This window comes from Mya arenaria, chromosome 12 (assembly GCF_026914265.1).
Source record: "Mya arenaria isolate MELC-2E11 chromosome 12, ASM2691426v1".
Taxonomy (NCBI): domain Eukaryota; kingdom Metazoa; phylum Mollusca; class Bivalvia; order Myida; family Myidae; genus Mya; species Mya arenaria.
Window position 1 is genome coordinate 68,141,910 of NC_069133.1, and position 21,499 is coordinate 68,163,408.

Here is a 21,499-nt window from a genome sequence, read left to right on the forward strand (position 1 = left end):
ATCTATCTAGCTATGAAGTTTCAAGTTGATAAAAATATGGAAGCAAGAGTAACAGTTCTTGTGCACTGCACTTGCCCTCAATTAGATCTATTTACATATGAAATTTCAAGTTGATACCACTAACAGTTTAGGAGATATACCCCGGACAAGCGAAAATGGGACGCGGATGCCGCCGCCGGCACCGACGCCGCCAAAAGTAACCCCTATATGTCGTCTTTTAAGGCGACACAAAAATGTTATGAACGACTTCGTTGTTAACTTTTAATTGTATATTATTTGGAGATGTGCTCATATATCTAACTGGAATGGGTCTCCTTTTATCAGATGTCCCAACTCTTGTTAGAAATACTGCAGCTCACAAATGTATCAATAATACTTCTACAGCAATAAGGATATCAAAGTTAACAATGATGACGTTAACAACGTTGTTAACTTTAACAAACTTCGTAACAGTACGCCCCATGTATGTCTTTGTTTGCCTCTCTGTCAGTGTTTTGGTTATTCTTGTATTTAAAGCACAAGTCAAAGTCTCTCAAAATTCAAGGGTCATAATTCCAAACATAATTATGTAAAACAATTTACCAAGACAAAATGTCCATTCCCTAATAACTATATAATTCAAGTGTTTTAATTCCAAACATATGTAAAACAATTTACCAAGACAAAATGTCCATTTCCTATCTAACTATATAACTTATCAGTACAAATCTATTTGCATATCTATGTCTGACAAATAAAAGGGTTATGCTATGGACAGGACCTTAATGCAAATATGCTAAGGTAAAAGGTGGATTAGGGTTGCAGGTAAACCATACAAGTCTAGGTCAAGTTTGTAACTATATATAGTTAAACTTAAACTCCTTTTTGAGATTTTAATAAAGGTCAGGTTATGATACAGTTTCCTCTCAATAAGACTTTAGATTAGTGATATGACCTCCAAATGTATTAACAATCACATGCGTGGGTATGGATAACCATTCGGAACTCCTTGGCAATTTTCCATTGACAACCACCTTGGATGTAAATGGCCAGTTTACAATGTCAGAAATATGTACACTTTAACTACGCTTCACGTAGATCGTGTAGTTATTTCAATTATGCAGTTAAACTTAATAATATTATCTAAGAGTTTACGACCTACGTCTGTATGATGTACCGGCACATATCTGAGGCTTTTTTTGATAGAAAATGGCCAAGGAGTTCTGAATGATGGATAACATGCTTTTCCCAATAAATAAGGGTGGCTAGTTCTTGAAGTGAAGGAATCATTTACACTGGAATAACCACAAAATGTTCACTGTCTTGTAGTAGAATGGCTGCAGCAGTCAGAACAAGCATTGGGTTTGCTTTGTGACTGGTTATAATGTTGTTTTAAGTTCAAATGCATAATAATCAGGCTGCATGTATAATTCATTTATACATTTCATATTCGATGGCGGGGGAGTGGTAGGCACATCTCTAGTCTCTGCACTTGTATCGTAATCCTGGCCTTTTCCCTGTTGATGCTGGAAATGTATGATACAAAAAGTTTTCAACAAGAGGGCAAAAATAGCCTCTAAGGCTAATCTTATTAAAATAAACAATGGTAAGTATGGATGTTGCTGTTTGTCTAGAAAGTAAGTGGTTGCCAAGATATATGATGGTTGATAAGGAGGCATGTCATTGTAAAGGAAAATTAATAGTGTTCCTAGTCAAGACATTGTAAGCCGGTTGTTCCCATGGACAAGGGATGTGATGGCAATGGAAGCGGACTACTGCTTTGAAACTGGTCGCTTATGAAGTCATTGGTTGATGTTGATGTAGGTAGTTGCTATGGAAGAAATAAGAATATGGACAACACTATCGCTGGAAAAGGCAGAAATTTGTATACAATGTGCTGTTAGTAAGTAAACGGTTGTAGTATTATTCAGTGGCAGATCCAGGAATTGACGTTAAAGGAATGTAACTAAGGGGCGCAAACCTTTTGACATGGGCCCCTTTCTTAGAACAAAAAGTATTTGACAAACTGATTGCATGGGGATTTGGGGTTACCCTCTCAAGAAACATTTAACCATTTTGAGTCAGATATGGTACAATCCGATCGTATTTTATTACTTTTTTACTCCTATATTGATCAAATTATATGCGCCTGACATTTGGGCCATGATTTTAAAAAGAAGTAGATTTTCAAAACTTCGCAATATAAGTATATAGAATATATACATACTTGGACCCTAGAAGAATGGTGGGCTTTGACCCAAGGGACAATTTGAACATTTCTTGTAATTGGCACTACATGGGACTAATTTTCAAAGGTCTTTGATTTAAGGTTTCCAATTTTTAAAGATATTACTACATTTCTTGAGAAATTGTATCATCCAGTTTTCCCAGATAGACAGCCAAGACAAAGGTTGAACCTAGGTTTCACCCGAGGGCGTTAATAACAGACTGTTGCTGAGACAGGACTGTTCGGATGGACATACTGGCGAATGAATGCGCAGTCGCACAGACAATATCCGAGCCTTCGGCATACCGAAATAGTATAGCTTGAGCCAACAAGCATCCTTATTTGTATATCACTGAGCTATGCATTGTATTGTATTGATTAACAATGACTGTTCTTGTTCACAGCAAATTATGGACCGTTTTTTGTTTAAGCTTGTTGGTGACGAAAGCTGACTGCATTTAGAAGTATTCTCGAGTCTCAAGTGAATAAAAACAGGAGCTGGAGATGTCATTTAAGTAATTATGTAAAGAACCCTGATGGATATCAAACCATGCATCCTATACTTTGTATTCAATAACATGAAAATCACCAAAACAACTTGCATGAAAGTATCAACTACCATTGACCTTGATCTAAACTTATATTATACTCTTAAATTCTATTCAGACCAAAGACAAAAAAATATTCAGAAAAGGGGTATTATCATCATTTCCAACAACTCACCAGTAGAAGGTCTTTCTTGGCCATCTTTTGGGATTGGCGGGGGATTTCAGCCGACGGGTGCTGGTCTCATGTCTGCTCTCAGCACTGCTCTCCGAAATTGGACAGCACCCACCAGGCTGCAAGTAAAATATTAAAGGTTGTTAGTTGCAGTTTGCAACATATTCGGCTGTTGTAGTTTGTACAAGTCTGTTTGTCTCAACCTGGATTTGATTCCGGGCCTCGGTGCATGAGAGTTTTATTTGTTATTACCAAGCCGGGCAACTGGGTTTCCATCAGTTCGCTGGTTCCCCAACAATGACACAAGACCACACTCTTGTGCTACATCGTGTAAACGGGCATCAGTTTATTTAACTTTCTTCAAAATCATTGTAAATTAAAGTTAAAATAAACTAGCTTTTCGCTTTTTATCAAAGTTTAACTTCTGCTAATCGAGTTTGTCGCCTGTCAGGACCGGCAAAATACTTAATAGTAAAGATCATCAGGACCTTGAGGCTTTATCAGTTGACCCCAAAATAAGTTAGATCATCTACTGATGATAAAAGTGGGCACAGCAGGGTTTTCGACTGTTAACCAAATCATAAATAAGTACACGATTAGAAACGATCATAATTGTTCCAGTAAAATGACCATGACCTTGCCATTTGACAGCTGCCTCAAATGTCTTTATGGGTGAGATATTGAACATGATTAATGTGAATACCAACATAAAAGGCTATTCACCAAGTTGTTAAAAGTTATTGATCAGAACGCCAATACTTTTATTGACACAATGACCTTAACCATGACCAAATGACCCAAAATTTAGAACGGTATCTGTTACTAGAAAAGGCCAATGTGCAAGACACTACATCATGTCCTTTGAAAGGTATTGTTCAAAAACGAGTGTTATCCCGCAGACGACGGCGCCGTACCATGCAACCCCTACATGTCTGTAATGCCATGCAGGCATAACAGACACTCTAATATAATAACATTTATTGCAAAATGTATAACCTCCGTTCTGCAATGATAATGTAAAGGTGGTCTAGTGGAAGATCTTGCAGGCTGGAACAGACTAAGGTGATTGCCTATTCTTGAAGAGCACGCGTGTGACTTGCGCCGTGATGTACAAATGGTATGGGAGGAAGATCTTGCAGGCTGGAACAGACTAAGATGATTGTGTATTCTTGAAGAGGATACGTGTGACTTGCGCCGTGATGTACAAATGGTCTGAGAGGAAGGTCTTGCAGGCTGGAACATGAACTCGCAAAATGAGGGGGTATGTTGAACGGGTGATTTAACAGCCAAGTGGTTGGCCTCCATGGAAATATTTTTACAATCTAAGTAAAGCGCCACGACAAGAGACTACATACCAAATATGAGGGTCTTGACCATGCAGGTCCAAAGAAAATGATGTACAGAGATATAACTATAGAAATATATAGAAATCCTGGGATTCCAAAGATGGGAACAGGGATATTATTTTTAATAGCATGTTAACTTTATTTAAAACTTATGGTCTCTCGGGCTGTGCCACCTTTAATCCCAGGGACATTAGTTGCGCAATTGGTAAAGGATGGTGCTGAGTACCAAATATCATTGATCTAGCCCATGAGATTGAAGAGAATATGTTTTAAAGAGCCATCATAATATCAAGATTCTACATAACACATATCAAGGGTCTTGGGGTAGCGGTTTCATACCAGAATATTTTCAAGATTCCTTAAGTATGTATGTTACTTGTGAACCCCAGAGCATTGTTCTTTCATACTTGTGAGAAAACCACTTTATGATGCTACATACACATTATCAAAGGTCTGAGGGCTATGGTTTGAAATTTGAAGATTTTCCATGTTCTTTTTATACATTGTACAGTATATATTTTTTATAGGAAACTTGTAACCTCCAAGGCAAGGGCCAGTTTTGACACAAGGGCCATTTAAAAATATAATAAAACATGGAAGAGAGCCATTATATAATGTATACCAAATAACAAGATTATTGATTTAAAGAAAGTGTTAGGGTGGGCAAAGATTTCCCTATATAAGTACATAATAAAACTGGTGACACACAGGTCAGGGCAAGTTTTGACCCCTGGGGCATAATGTAGCAAATGTGTGGCCTCAGGCTCATGGCTAATGTTTTGGTCTTGGGAAAATATTTCAAACAATCTTGGTCAAGGACCACTATATGTTGCTACATACAAATTATCAAGGGTCGGGCCTAGCTGTTTCAGACAAGAGATTTAAAAGAGTTTTCTATACAGTTTTATACAAGCAACACCACGGGCATGGTAAATTTTGACCACAGAGCTTAATGTTTTTTGTAGAGGACCACTTTCAGATCATGTTACACAACGCAGGGTTCGAATTTAGACTCGCATACTCGCAAAATGCGAGCAACATTTGCAAATTGCAAGTGACTTTTATTCAAGCTCGCAAAATTCTGTGAGTGGCTTTTTCTAGACCACAAAATGTTAAAAGGAGAGTAGAATAAACATGAACTTAACTCCGCTACGTTACGTCAAGTGTAAACAGCCTGGCATGTTTACACTACCAGTATAAAGAAGACAGTACGGAGTCACGCTCTAGTAAGTTCTAGCAAGTTTTCAAACATAGAACAAATACGAAGGCCGAGTTTGATCTCGAATCTTTCTGGGATGCTCCGAGGCCTGCATAATACAAAGTGAATACAAATGATGTAATCACCTAGCTCAATCATTGGCTAAATTTAGCGCTTTCGCGCACTATATGTAAACCCCATCAACCTTTGAATATATTTCTTCCGCCCTACTGTCAAAGTGAATAGACTTCGTTGATCGATATATTTCACGGTCCAAAGCATTCACACTTCATTCACTGTTGCTTTTATTTATTTTAAATTTATAATGTTATTGTTTTTAATACTTATAGACTTAATGAAATCTGTAGCTTGCCGAATGGGTATTACTCGATGGCGAGGGTAAATATACAAAGTGAACAATGTCAAATTATCGGACAGCTTTGTTATCAAAAAGCGGCCAGCATCTGATGAGTCTTTCCGTACCCCCTAAAAAGAATATGCCATCAACAAGTTCTAGTAGCAGAGTTACTCAAGATTGAAACTTTTTAATATTCATAATATGTCTCAAGTGTAAATTTCTACTTTAATTAGACAATATTATAAGGAATAAACCAAATAATAAAATTGCAACGTAGATCTAATTTATAGGCCTTTTGGGTTTTGTCAAGAAGATTTTCTGAGCAATATGAGCTCTGCATGGAATTCATTTCTCTGATAAATTTTGACAGAGCACCACCAAAAGAACATTTCTGTGAAGTTTCATCGAAATTGTCGAAGTGGTTAAGCATGAGATATTGCTAACAGCAGGGGTTAATGCGGATCTGAATTTACGTAAGATTTTCCTATTGCCAATCTCTTTAGCAGGATGTACATTGAAAATAGTAAATGCAGCTAACCTATATTTGCACTGTGAGCAGACAGGTGTAGGGATTCAGAAAAAAGTAGTTCTCCTGATTGGTTGGAGGCTGGACAATGTTTGATGCCGATATCCTTTCTATGTCACACTGGACAAAGTCCTGTTAAACAAATTATCACAACAATCAATGAATTTAAGCATCCATAAGATTTGCAGGGGGAATCCATTGCTCTTAAAATGTGATTTTTTTTTCACAATTAAGAAAACATGCACACTTATATTGGTACATGTATATTTATTGACTTAAATTGACATTACACACTGTGCATACTGATTAACTGTTTTATACCAGAGCTGTCAGAGGAGTGACGAATATCACCGAATGCTGCCTGGACACTGGAATGCCCATCTATTTCTTTGAGAAGAGGCCATAACTCTGAGGTAATTGTACACAGCATTCCCACCCATCATGCTTAACCAAACTGTGATGTTTAATTGAATCTCATTGAGTCAATTAGAAGTTAAGCTGCTGACAAGAAAATGTAACAAAGGGTAAGAAGTTCGCTGGAAATAGAGTTTTGGTTCTTGTACACTGCACTTTCTCTCATTGTGCTTAATCAAATTCCATCCTTTTATTTTCAAGTTATGCTTTGGGCAAGGAAAAATAACAAAGGGCAATAACTCTGTGATGAGCTGAAAAGAAGTTATGGTTCTTGTACACTGCACTTCTTATCATTTTGCTTTACCATTGTAAGAAGTTTAGTAAATTCCTTGGACTTGACCCCATTAGCCCTAAACTCAATAGGAGTCATCTACTGGTCAGGCCATATCTTTATGTCAAGTTTAATTACCATAGGTCTAGGAATTGTTGAGTTATCACTCGGATAAGCTTTGGTCTAACGATGGATGGACGGAAGAACCGACCAACCGACAAAACATAGACTAAATCCAGGATTGCATTCTAATGGCAAGTTATGGATGTAAAAGTATCACATGCAACACCGCTAAACGTGAACTGCCAGACAGCTTTGAAAGTGAAATTTAAGGCATTAGGGTGTGCCATGATTTACGATCGCTAGCCAACAGCAGGCATAATTGCGTATGCCAAGGCATTAACCTCCCTTCAACCAGATTTTGGCAGATTAGATGTCCTGAGCATTTATCATCAATATGTAGTTATATACTGATACACAATAGTCAATACACTGGTTTATATAACCTCGATTAATAGTGCACTTGTGTCACCAGTAATCACCTACCGTGTACTCACTCTGCACTGTGCTGCGCTGTCAATGTCGCTGTTCATCCTGCAAAAGATCTGGCCACCGCTGGAATCATTGGAGAAAAGACGGAGGCATTGCCATTTTCAATGATGATGTTGGTCACCAAATTGAACAGCTTCTGAAAAAAAAGTTGAAAATTGTTCTCATAGTACAAAGAATACAGACAAAAGGTTAATGGGAAACAACATCATAGCCATTTGTTTCATTTTCAAATATATCACGCCTTTACCCATCGTAACCAAATTTGGTGATGATTGGACAAATGTTTTAGTTGTTAATCAGACAACATACTCGACGCCGCTCGCCTACACCTATACATACACTATTTACATGCCACCATGAATAAACTAGGTTGTGGCCTCAAGTTACTAAGTAGGGGCCTTAAGTTACTAAGTAGGGGCCTTAAGTTACTAAGTTGGGGCCTTTAAGTAGCCTTAAGTAACTATGTAGGGGCCTTAAGTTACTAAGTTGGGGCCTTAAGTAACTAAGTAGTGTCCTTAAGTTACTAAGTTGTGGCCTCAAAGTACTTATTAGTGGCCTTAAGTTACTAAATTGGGGCCTTAAGGTACTATGTTGTGACCTCAAGGTACTATGTTGTGACCTCAAGGTACTATGTTGTGACCTCAAGGTACTATGTTGTGACCTCAAGGTACAATGTTGTTGCCTCAAGGTACTATGTTGTGACCTCAAGGTACTATGTTGTGACCTCAAGGTACAATGTTGTTGCCTCAAGGTGCTATGTTGTGGCCTCAAGGTACTATGTTGTGGCCTAAAGTTACTAAGTAGTGGCCTCAAGGTACTAAGTACCGTAAATGACTGGGTATAAGACGATTAAGGAGTATTAGACGCAGACAAAAAAATCCATGAAAAATCTGACAAAAAAAATGTTTGTTTGGGGTTAAAGATCGCATAGAAATTATGTCAATAACGTCTGTCAATTTCGGCCACCATGTTTGTTGACAGTGATGACAAATATTTTTTTCGTGAAAATGGCGATGGTTATCTTAAAAACCATACAATGATAATGCAAAATGTGTTTCATTTCAATTCGTTTTATGTTAGGAAAGGCACTTAAAAGAACTGATTGTGACCATTTGTTTCTGGATAGCACTGAAAGGTGCCTTTTATGAAAATATGTAAGATTTCTTTTTGACAGTATATCGTAAACGATAACCTGTCGAGAATGAATTAAGTTAAGGAATGAATTGCGGTGTTGATGTCATTATCGGGGTATGAACCCAATTGGGTTGGTCAATGTGTGTGCGTACTTTGACCAACCCAATTGCGTTCATATCCCCGATATTGACATCAACCCCGCAAATCATTCCTTATATTTACACCAATAGTCCATTATTTTATTCAAGAAACGTTAAAAAAATACTTCATTTCATTTCATTTCATCCGTAATCCGTTCTTACCCATTCTGTAAATAGAACGACCCGACTATAACTGGAAACATTTTTTTCAAATGACGTCACAATAACGCGGGAAAAGTTCAACCACTTGAAATCACTTTAAAACGTAAAATTGAAACACTTCTGGTACCAATATATTTAAAATATAATAAACGAACACTTTTAAAATTGTTGATCTATATTTTACGGGACCTGCAGACACAATACAACCAATAACAAGATCAATCGCTTTCAGGTATATTGTTATGCAATGAATTACGATCCGAACATATCCGAAGATGTTGCGTTCATCGATTGATGAACGCAATTGCCGAAAGGCAGTTCATTTAAGGAATGGAAGTTGAGGTGTAAATATTTATGCATAAACCTTATATTGTACGGGTTTGTTCTCAAAATGTCAACATCTACAGAAAAGAATAAAGTTCACGTAAATGTGTGAAAAAACAAGACCATTATCGCATCAATTTGTGGTATTGGTATGTTAAACAAAACAAAAGGCAATGCGAGTTTTTCACACCTTATCATACAACTGACAAAAAATATTTTGACAGTGCGAAACTTTGCTTTTGATATGCATGTTTAATTATTGTTCAATTCAGTTTATTATTCAAAATAATATTGAATAACTTTAATCGAAAAATATTTTTGTTTAAATTATTGACGTCTTACGATATACGGTATACTGATCTTCAACTGTCGTTTTAACCCGTATATACAGTACTCAATCAATATGACGCGAGTAACATCACTTTCTACATAAAACTAAACAAACTCTCGGCTTGAAATCGACCTCAGAAAAAAGTCCCAAAAATTATTACTGGGTATTATACGCAGGCATTTTTTTACATCAAATTCTGAGGGAAAAAAGTGTGTCTATAAATACCCAGTCATTTACGGTAGTGGCCTCAAGTTACTACGTTGTGGCTTCAAGATACTAAGTTATAGCCTCAAGTTACATTGTAGTTGTCTCCAATTAGTTGTCTCCAATTACTAAGTAGTGGCCACAAGGTTCTAAGTTGTGGCCTCCAGTCTCTAAGCTGTGGCCTGAAGTTACTAAGTTATGGCATCAAGTTACTAATAAGTGGCCTCAAGTTAATCAGCAGAGGCCTAAAGTTACTTAGTAATGGCCTTAAGTTACTTAGTAATGGCCTAAAGTTACTTAGTAATGGCCTAAAGGTACGAAGTAGTGGCAACAAGTTACTTTAGTGTGCTAAGCTTCAAGTTACTAAGTTGTGGCCTCAAGTTACTAAGTTTTGACCACATGTTACTTATTTGTGGCATCAAGTTATTACTAAGTTGTGGCCACAATACAAATAAAGTGTTGCGGTTGTCACCTTTGAAATAATACATAGACAATGATTCTGTCTTAAAATATTAATTTAGAGTGATCTGCACTTACATTAGCAATTTAGAGACTGGGAGGTATGATAATACACCAAGAAACAAACGACTATGTAAAATTTGTTCAATGACAGCAGTAGAAAGAGAATTTCACTTTTTGCGTGTATGCCCTTATACAGGGACCTAAGGGAAAACTATTATAGAACTTACTGTAGTAGTTGGTCTACATTAAACACGGCTGCAAAACAATGGCTCTAGCTCTTTAAGGAGCTGAATATAAAAAAAGACTCAATGACACTTCCGAGCTAGAGCAAAAGAACGGACATCATCATAGGGTTACATCCTTGTCAAAAATAGGTAGGGTAGGTAGGCTTTTTTTTTTTTATTAGGCTTTACTGGTTGAGAAGCAGTTTCCGACAGTTTTTAAACGTTTTTATTGAATTATTTATACGTGTTTAAATATCTACTAAAAGTGTTCACATTTTATATAACTACAGCTCAAGTTGCTATTGTCGATATATTTCTAACATTTGTGACGTCACATATAGTGTATCTAATAGGGGCGCAAAGAGGGTACTTACGTTGTTCTGATTAGCTTGTGATGAGAAGCAGTTTCCGACAATTTGAATGCGGGGCATATTTCAGGTGCCTGTTGTGTGTTTTTATTATGCGTTTATTTAATAAACTAAATATAAGACTGTAATAAGAGAAATGTTATTTAATTTTTCAGCATTTACAAAAAATTTAAGCCTTAAAATTTACGACATTCAATTCATAATCGAAATCAGGCAGAGACTGAATATCAATGATTTTTTTATTCATTTCTGATGGAAACTTGTGTTTGTATTCATTTAAGTGAATGTGGATGCGAAACAAGCATGACACCAGTGTTCACAAATATGTACACAATGATCATCGTTTGTATAAGTCAATTAAGGAAAACCTTGTAGCTATTCATAGATATGCAAATTAGGTTCACACGCATGCGCAATACGCTGCGCGTGCAGATCCCCCACGTGCAAGTTTGTGTACAAAATGAAAAATAAACATTAAACATTAAATAATAATAAAAGTTTCTTACGTGTCTCGGTAAGAATTTCAACTTTTGATTGCCTAGTTACCATATAGCTGAATTGCAGTACATTCTTTATAAAGATCTAAGGAAGGTACGCGAAAAAGCGATTTGTCGGAAACTGCTTTCCGTCGGAAACTGCTTCTCAACCAGTATATCAGAATATCATTTTTATCATTGGAGAATGGTGTTCAAGTTATCTTCTGTATAAGCATTTAAGGTTTAAACTACATATTGAAAAGCAATAAAAATAAAAAATAAATGTTTTTTTTTAGTTTTTCCTTCTTTTTATTCAAACTGACTATAAAAACAGTAGGGTCAGCGCATATTCCGTAGGTAGGGTCGGGTAACCCGAACCAAATGTATTCTTTTTTTTAGGCCTAATAATAAGCGAGAGCAAAAAGGACATACTTGGCACGGACTGGTACTGATATTTGAAACATAATTCTCCAAAACTGATCTTACTCAATTACATAGAATAAACCAGTCTACCGTAAATGACTGGGTATAAGACGATAGGGGGTATTAGACGCAGGGAAAAAAATCTGTGAAAAATCCGAGAAAAAAACTTTTAATCTATGTTTTTGGTTAAAAGACGCATAGAAAAAATGTCAAAATCGTCCGGCATTTTCAGCCACCATGTTTGTTGACAGTGACAAAAAAAATTTTTTCGTGAAAATGGCGATGGTTATCTTTAAAACCATACTGTCGAGAATGAAAAGTTATGTTAAGCAAAAAATATTTTGACAGTGCCCAACTTTGCTTTTTTATATGTAAGTTTGATTATTGTTTAATTCAATTTATTATTCAAAATAATATTGAATACCGTAATTCACAAGAGTTCGGACACCATAAATTAATTATCTTTTTCGCTCTCCGAATACATAGAAAATTATCATTTTTACATTTTATTTACATGTTTGTTTAACCTGCCTTTTTTCTTCATGTTTGCTTTTTACCACTTATTAATTTATCCGTAGTAATCAATGGTCATAAACTTATTTATTACGCCTATAAGTGTAAATCCTTCATGAAGTTAATTAAAACACCATTTTATACATGCACTGAACTAAATAAACACATTCTATACGTTAACGGTAGTAATTCTGCCTGTCAAAAACATGCAGACAAATACTATCATTATCTGATGAAAACCTTTTTCTTCTACATATTACTCTACTGGAAGAACTAAAAAGGTTAATTTTCTAAAAGTAACTGCGGTATACTTATGAAAATTGTAATGAGTATCAATTTGACTACAAATCTGTAAATTCAAACATTGCTGCTTTATCTCAAATGCCCCATTACATGTTTTGAACACCAGTCAAAACAACCAGAAAACAAGAGGGCAAGGCGGCCCTCTATCACTCACCTGATTGAAAAAATGGTTCTTAAGTTATTGATTGAACAACATACTAGACTCGCTTGCCCGTATGCCACAAGTAAAACTATAATTTGTCCAGTTTTTTTTAAACAGGCATATAAAAACATGAAAAATTTGCATTTGTGTAAAAAGTCACAAAGGGCAAAAACTCTTAGAAACTAAAAAGTTTGAGTTATAAAACTTGTCACAAAAAAGCACAATGTTACTGTGAATAAGTAAATGAAGTTTGAACTTGATATCTTTAAAGATTGTAAAACAATAAAATAATAAAAAAAACAAGAGGGCCCTGAAGGCCCTTTATCGCTTACCTGATCCAATTCAAGTGTAAAATAAGTGTTTTCAGGGCGAGGGCAATTGTTACAAAACTCATCCCTATCAGCCTTAGACCACAATTATAAAGGATCATCTTCATTTCAGCTACTTTTGATCATATAAGTTAAAATAAGATGCTTAATTGGTAATATGGGCTTTACCGCCTACCAATTCAGGTTATATGGTGCCAAACAGGACTAGAGACTTGGGTTTCACATCTCATTCACATCCAAATATAATCATGAGGTATGGAATCAAAACATTTATACCTGCTGGAATTAAAAAATATATTACTTAGATCCTTTCTAGTGACCAAGTGTTTTTTTTAAATCATGGATGATTTTTTAGTATCACGAATAACCCACTTGCTGTAATAAGTACATTCTGACCAGGTTTTATATAGATAAAGTAGATCATATGGCAGTCTTCGCACTAATTTTTTCAAGCACTAGCCCAGTTGGGCTAGCAGCCTGGAAAAAGCACTAGCCCGAATCAAGTTTCACTAGCCCGAACCAAAATAACATTTTAACAGAGATATTTCAATATATGTGTAAGGTAATAAAGCTATAACACCAGTAAACTGTTTTCTCATTTTTCTCTACTGTATTCCATCAACAATGAAAACACAAGGTCTTCTGACATCTCGCAGTCGCTTTCTCCGTCACTATCGTCTCCATCATACATCATCTTCTCTGGCACCAGCGATGTCGTAGTTGACTAAAAGTAATGCTTCGACCTTGCCCTAGAGCTAATCAATATAAACATTCTGACTAAGTTTCATGAACATAAAGTCATAAATGTGACCTCTTAGAGTGCTAACAAGCTTTTCCTATGATTTGACCTAATGCCCTAGTTTTTGACCACAAATGATCTGGATTCAAACTTGACTTAGAGATTATTAATATAAACATTATGACCAACTTTCATGAAGATACAGTTATAAATGTGACCTCTAGAGTGTTAACAAGCTTTTCCTTAAATTTGCACATGACCCAGATTCAAAACTTGACCTAGAGATTATTAATATTAACATTCTGACCCAAGTTTCCTGAAGATACAGTCATAAATGTGACCTCTATAGTGTTAACCAGCTTTTCCTTTAATTTGACCTGGTGACCTAGTTTTTAACCCCAGATGACCCAACGTCAAACTCGTCCAAGATTTTATTGAGGGTAACATTCTGACCAAGTTTCATTAAGATTTTGCCAAAATTGTGTCCTCTAGAGTGTAAACAGTCACATTGTTGACGACGGACACAGGGCAATCACAATAGCTCACCTTGAGCACTTCGTGCTCTAGTGAGCTAAAAATAGAAATAGAAATAATTTTAAAAAACGTGAAAAATAATTTTGATAAATATGCCCACATAAGGAACATTTCTGTAAAAATATTTTGAAACTGAGTCAATGGCTTCCCAAGTGAAGATTTTCAAAGACTTCCATAATAGACAAATAGTGAAAACTAGCTCTGCCCTGGCAACCCTGTCATTTTTTATGAATCAACATGGGGAATTTGACAAAGAGTCAAATCCAGTCAGTGGTTTCTGAGAAAAAGATTTTTAATTTTTTACCTTTTAATTGCAATGGCAACCAGAGTTGACGACAGACGGAGGACAATTTACCTCAATAGCTCACGCTGAGCACTTTGAGCACAGGTGAGCTTAAAATTGGCATAAAGAATCATTTATGTTTATTATGAATACCACAGCAGTCCTTTTGAAATATATACATAGCTAGCATACACATCTTTTATTGATGAACAATTAATGTTATGACCATGATTTATTTAATACAGATTTCATAAGGCTGGGTATGGTTTTAACCAGCAATAAATAATCAGAAAATCTTCATCAGGTAGCATTTACCAACTATAACAAGGATAGGTCCTGAAGACTTACCCAGCTCCATCCCAATTGCATTGTGTTGCCTTAGAGATACTGTGGGCTGTGTGGTAGCAGTCAGCTTTGCCATTGACCTGTACACATGCAGTTCCTATCATTGGCTGTCAAGAAGATGTCTAGCTATTTCTCTTGACACATACAGGTATACCTGAAAAAAGTAGCACTGAAAAGAGACCCTCTCTCCTCAATGAGAATCTCTCTGCAAAGAGACTGTCTCTCTGTGAACAGACAAATTCTCCATGAAATGACAATCTACAAAAAGGGATACTCTTTTAGAGTAACCCTTGTGCTGCAAAGAAACAGTCCCTGAGTAACAGACACAATAGTCCCTAATAACAGACACCATATAACCACAGGTAACACTTAATTCAATCCTTATAATAGACACCATCTCCCCACAGGTAATGCTCGTTTAAAATAAGATTTTGTTTGAAACTTTAATTGAGATTCTCTTTCAGAGTAACCTTCACGCTGCAAAGAATAAGTCCTAAATAGAGGACACCACATCTCTCCACAGGCAATGCTCGCTCTAAATGAGATTCTCTTTCAGAGTAACCTTCGCGCTGCAAAGAAAAGTCCTAATAAAAGACACCACATCTCTCCACAGGCAATGCTCACTCTAAATGAGATTCTCTTTCAGAGTAACCTTCACGCTGCAAAGAATAAGTCCTAAATAGAGGACACCACATCTCTCCACAGGCAATACTCACTCTAAATGAGATTCTCTTTCAGAGTAACCTTCACGCTGCAAACAATCAGTCCTAAATAGAGGACACCACATCTCTCCACAGGCAATGCTCGCTCTAAATGAGATTCTCTTTCAGAGTAACCTTCACGCTGCAAAGAATAAGTCCTAAATAGAGGACACCACATCTCTCCACAGGCAATACTCGCTCTAAATGAGATTCTCTTTCAGAGTAACCTTCACGCTGCAAAGAATAAGTCCTAAATAGAGGACACCACATCTCTCCACAGGCAATACTCGCTCTAAATGAGATTCTCTAAATAGAGGACACCACATCTCTCCACAGGCAATGCTCACTCTAAATGAGATTCTCTTTCAGAGTAACCTTCACGCTGCAAAGAATCAGTCCTAAATAGAGGACACCACATCTCTCCACAGGCAATGCTCGCTCTAAATGAGATTCTCTTTCAGAGTAACCTTCACGCTGCAAAGAATAAGTCCTAAACAGAGGACACCACATCTCTCCACAGGCAATACTCGCTCTAAATGAGATTCTCTTTCAGAGTAACCTTCACGCTGCAAAGAATAAGTCCTAAATAGAGGACATCACATCTCTCCACAGGCAATACTCGCTCTAAATGAGATTCTATTTCAGAGTAACCTTCACGCTGCAAAGAATAAGTCCTAAATAGAGGACACCACATCTCTCCACGGGCAATACTCGCTCTAAATGAGATTCTCTTTCAGAGTAACCTTCACGCTGCAAACAATCAGTCCTATCTCTCCACAGGCAATACTCACTCTAAATGAGATTCTCTTTCAGAGTAACCTTCACGCTGCAAAGAATAAGTCCTAAATAGAGGACACCACATCTCTCCACAGGCAATACTCGCTCTAAATGAGATTCTCTTTCAGAGTGACCTTCACGCTGCAAAGAATAAGTCCTAAATAGAGGACACCACATCTCTCCACAGGCAATACTCGCTCTAAATGAGATTCTCTTTCAGAGTAACCTTTACGCTGCAAAGAATAAGTCCTAAATAGAGGACACCACATCTCTCCACAGGCAATACTTGCTCTAAATGAGATTCTCTTTCAGAGTAACCTTCACGCTGCAAAGAATAAGTCCTAAATAGAGGACACCACATCTCTCCACAGGCAATGCTCGCTCTAAATGAGATTCTCTTTCAGAGTAACCTTCACGCTGCAAACAATCAGTCCTATCTCTCCACAGGCAATACTCACTCTAAATGAGATTCTCTTTCAGAGTAACCTTCACGCTGCAAAGAATAAGTCCTAAATAGAGGACACCACATCTCTCCACAGGCAATACTCACTCTAAATGAGATTCTCTTTCAGAGTAACCTTCACGCTGCAAACAATCAGTCCTAAATAGAGGACACCACATCTCTCCACAGGCAATGCTCGCTCTAAATGAGATTCTCTTTCAGAGTAACCTTCACGCTGCAAAGAATAAGTCCTAAATAGAGGACACCACATCTCTCCACAGGCAATACTCGCTCTAAATGAGATTCTCTTTCAGAGTAACCTTCACGCTGCAAAGAATAAGTCCTAAATAGAGGACACCACATCTCTCCACAGGCAATACTCGCTCTAAATGAGATTCTCTAAATAGAGGACACCACATCTCTCCACAGGCAATGCTCACTCTAAATGAGATTCTCTTTCAGAGTAACCTTCACGCTGCAAAGAATCAGTCCTAAATAGAGGACACCACATCTCTCCACAGGCAATGCTCGCTCTAAATGAGATTCTCTTTCAGAGTAACCTTCACGCTGCAAAGAATAAGTCCTAAACAGAGGACACCACATCTCTCCACAGGCAATACTCGCTCTAAATGAGATTCTCTTTCAGAGTAACCTTCACGCTGCAAAGAATAAGTCCTAAATAGAGGACATCACATCTCTCCACAGGCAATACTCGCTCTAAATGAGATTCTATTTCAGAGTAACCTTCACGCTGCAAAGAATAAGTCCTAAATAGAGGACACCACATCTCTCCACGGGCAATACTCGCTCTAAATGAGATTCTCTTTCAGAGTAACCTTCACGCTGCAAACAATCAGTCCTATCTCTCCACAGGCAATACTCACTCTAAATGAGATTCTCTTTCAGAGTAACCTTCACGCTGCAAAGAATAAGTCCTAAATAGAGGACACCACATCTCTCCACAGGCAATACTCGCTCTAAATGAGATTCTCTTTCAGAGTGACCTTCACGCTGCAAAGAATAAGTCCTAAATAGAGGACACCACATCTCTCCACAGGCAATACTCGCTCTAAATGAGATTCTCTTTCAGAGTAACCTTCACGCTGCAAAGAATAAGTCCTAAATAGAGGACACCACATCTCTCCACAGGCAATACTCGCTCTAAATGAGATTCTCTTTCAGAGTAACCTTCACGCTGCAAAGAATAAGTCCTAAATAGAGGACACCACATCTCTCCACAGGCAATGCTCGCTCTAAATGAGATTCTCTTTCAGAGTAACCTTCACGCTGCAAACAATCAGTCCTATCTCTCCACAGGCAATACTCACTCTAAATGAGATTCTCTTTCAGAGTAACCTTCACGCTGCAAAGAATAAGTCCTAAACAGAGGACACCACATCTCTCCACAGGCAATACTCACTCTAAATGAGATTCTCTTTCAGAGTAACCTTCACGCTGCAAACAATCAGTCCTAAATAGAGGACACCACATCTCTCCACAGGCAATGCTCGCTCTAAATGAGATTCTCTTTCAGAGTAACCTTCACGCTGCAAAGAATAAGTCCTAAATAGAGGACACCACATCTCTCCACAGGCAATACTCGCTCTAAATGAGATTCTCTTTCAGAGTAACCTTCACGCTGCAAAGAATAAGTCCTAAATAGAGGACACCACATCTCTCCACAGGCAATACTCGCTCTAAATGAGATTCTCTAAATAGAGGACACCACATCTCTCCACAGGCAATGCTCACTCTAAATGAGATTCTCTTTCAGAGTAACCTTCACGCTGCAAAGAATCAGTCCTAAATAGAGGACACCACATCTCTCCACAGGCAATGCTCGCTCTAAATGAGATTCTCTTTCAGAGTAACCTTCACGCTGCAAAGAATAAGTCCTAAATAGAGGACACCACATCTCTCCACAGGCAATACTCGCTCTAAATGAGATTCTCTTTCAGAGTGACCTTCACGCTGCAAAGAATAAGTCCTAAATAGAGGACACCACATCTCTCCACAGGCAATACTCGCTCTAAATGAGATTCTCTTTCAGAGTAACCTTCACGCTGCAAACAATCAGTCCTATCTCTCCACAGGCAATACTCACTCTAAATGAGATTCTCTTTCAGAGTAACCTTCACGCTGCAAAGAATAAGTCCTAAATAGAGGACACCACATCTCTCCACAGGCAATACTCGCTCTAAATGAGATTCTCTTTCAGAGTGACCTTCACGCTACAAAGAATAAGTCCTAAATAGAGGACACCACATCTCTCCACAGGCAATACTCGCTCTAAATGAGATTCTCTTTCAGAGTAACCTTCACGCTGCAAAGAATAAGTCCTAAATAGAGGACACCACATCTCTCCACAGGCAATACTCGCTCTAAATGAGATTCTCTTTCAGAGTAACCTTCACGCTGCAAAGAATAAGTCCTAAATAGAGGACACCACATCTCTCCACAGGCAATACTCGCTCTAAATGAGATTCTCTTTCAGAGTAACCTTCACGCTGCAAAGAATAAGTCCTAAATAGAGGACACCACATCTCTCCACAGGCAATACTCGCTCTAAATGAGATTTCTCTTTCAGAGTAACCTTCACGCTGCAAAGAATAAGTCCTTAACAGAGGACACCACATCTCTCCACAGGCAATACTCGCTCTAAATGAGATTCTCTTTCAGAGTAACCTTCACGCTGCGAAGAATCAGTCCTAAATAGAGGACACCACATCTCTCCACAGGCAATACTCGCTCTAAATGAGATTCTCTTTCAGAGTAACCTTCACGCTGCAAAGAATAAGTCCTAAATAGAGGACACCACATCTCTCCACAGGCAATACTCGCTCTAAATGAGATTCTCTTTCAGAGTAACCTTCACGCTGCGAAGAATCAGTCCTAAATAGAGGACACCACATCTCTCCAAATGCTCGCTTCAAAAAAGACTCATTACAAAAAGAGACTCACTCCTCCAAGAGGCACTCTCTCTGCAAAGAGAAACTCACAGTAATGTTCTGCTCCAACAAAGTCTTCGCCACTGTATCTGCCATTCTGTTAGATGTCTTCCACCTGTTAAAAAATAATACTACATTTTTAATGAAAATTGTCAGCTGTTAATGTACAATAAAATAATCAAGCTGTTCAGTTTTTTCCTGAATTTTAGTCTAGGCAACTTTAAAGTCCTTGATCTAACAAGTGGGCCATGCATGATGGCCCTAATCCTCTCACCTCAATGAAAGTTTAAAACCATAGTTTTTTCTGAGAATGAATGAGTTTTCAATAATGGCAATGCAACTTGGGATTAAACTATTATCCAGTATTGTTAAATGTTTTAGTGGTTAATGTCATCCAAGCCAGGGTTTCCGCCAGCCCTTTATGGCTTGTTGGGCCCAACGTGCCTTCCGCTGGCAAGGCTAATTACCGACATGCGTTAATTATGCCGACATGCTTAATCCGCTTAGCGACAACCCTTATCAAAACAATCATCAGTTCTGACAATACACAATTTTGTTGCGATTGCAATGGTTGCAACGGTTGACTGACAGCCAGAAGGCGTGTCGGGACTAATACGGCATTTGTATCAGCCATTCAGGATCGACGACAGCATGAAGGCATGTCAGTGAGGTTCAACAGTGCAATTAACCGAACTCCTCCTATTCTTTATCAAAATGGGAATGTGTAAAAAACACCACTGTCGTAATTGCGACCTTCATCACTATAATCATCTATGAATGCAAAGTAAACAATATGTCTTAATTGAGTTCGGTAACATAAATCATGTGTCGTTTTATTTTGCTTCTTAATCCCGAGTCCGTTTGTTAACCAATTATTAAATTATTATTGAGAACCGTGTGAAGATATCTGTGTTATTATAAACAAGGGTTATGCTATGTCGTCGTATGTAATTGAGTCGCGTTCCCGTCTTTAGTTTAAAAGTGTAAAGTTATATTTTGTGTTGCTTATTATTAAACTTTGATTATTTTTCTTTTAATTTATTTAGAAAAAAAGATAAATAAATCTGAAAATACACATTACATTCCCTTTAAGTTATTATTTAGCCGACCCGGCTTTAAAAATATTAGCTGTAGCAGCTTTAAATACGAATACACCCACGAGCAGTCGCTTTGCTCCGGGCTCTTTTGTGTTCCAGCATGCAGCGTGCTTTACACGTTTTGCTGTGACGTCAACGGTGTCAATATAAATAATACCCGCACTAAACGAAACATGAGTCGATTGATATCGTCGATATTGTATTGTCGGAAAACTTGAGAAAAACCGATAAATAATGAAAAGAAACCATTAAACTATTTCACAAATATTTTTAATGTTAATCGGACTTGAGTTGGTACTTGTAAATCATAGGAACATAACTATAAACTTGTTTAAAATGCAGGAAATTGCACCATTTTGGATACGAAAATTTAAAAAAAATCAACGTCGGGAGGGGACACCCAGGGTTCGAATTTAGACTCGCATACTCGCAAAATGCGAGCGACATTTGGAAATTGCGAGTGACTTTTATTCAAGCTCGCAAAATTCTGCGAGTGGCTTTTTCTAG

At 37.5% G+C, this 21,499-nt stretch overlaps 1 long non-coding RNA gene across 1 annotated transcript; it reads right to left on the bottom strand.

Moving 5' to 3' along the window:
- Window positions 1-1,370: 1,370 nt before the first annotated feature.
- Window positions 1,371-20,012, bottom strand: LOC128212433 (uncharacterized). Its single transcript, XR_008257455.1, has 7 exons — window positions 19,947-20,012; window positions 15,031-15,181; window positions 7,597-7,727; window positions 6,367-6,486; window positions 3,923-4,159; window positions 2,930-3,045; window positions 1,371-1,505 (listed from the first exon to the last, which is right to left on the bottom strand). It is a non-coding gene; the product is annotated as an uncharacterized LOC128212433 (long non-coding RNA).
- Between the last annotated feature and the right edge of the window lie 1,487 nt (window positions 20,013-21,499).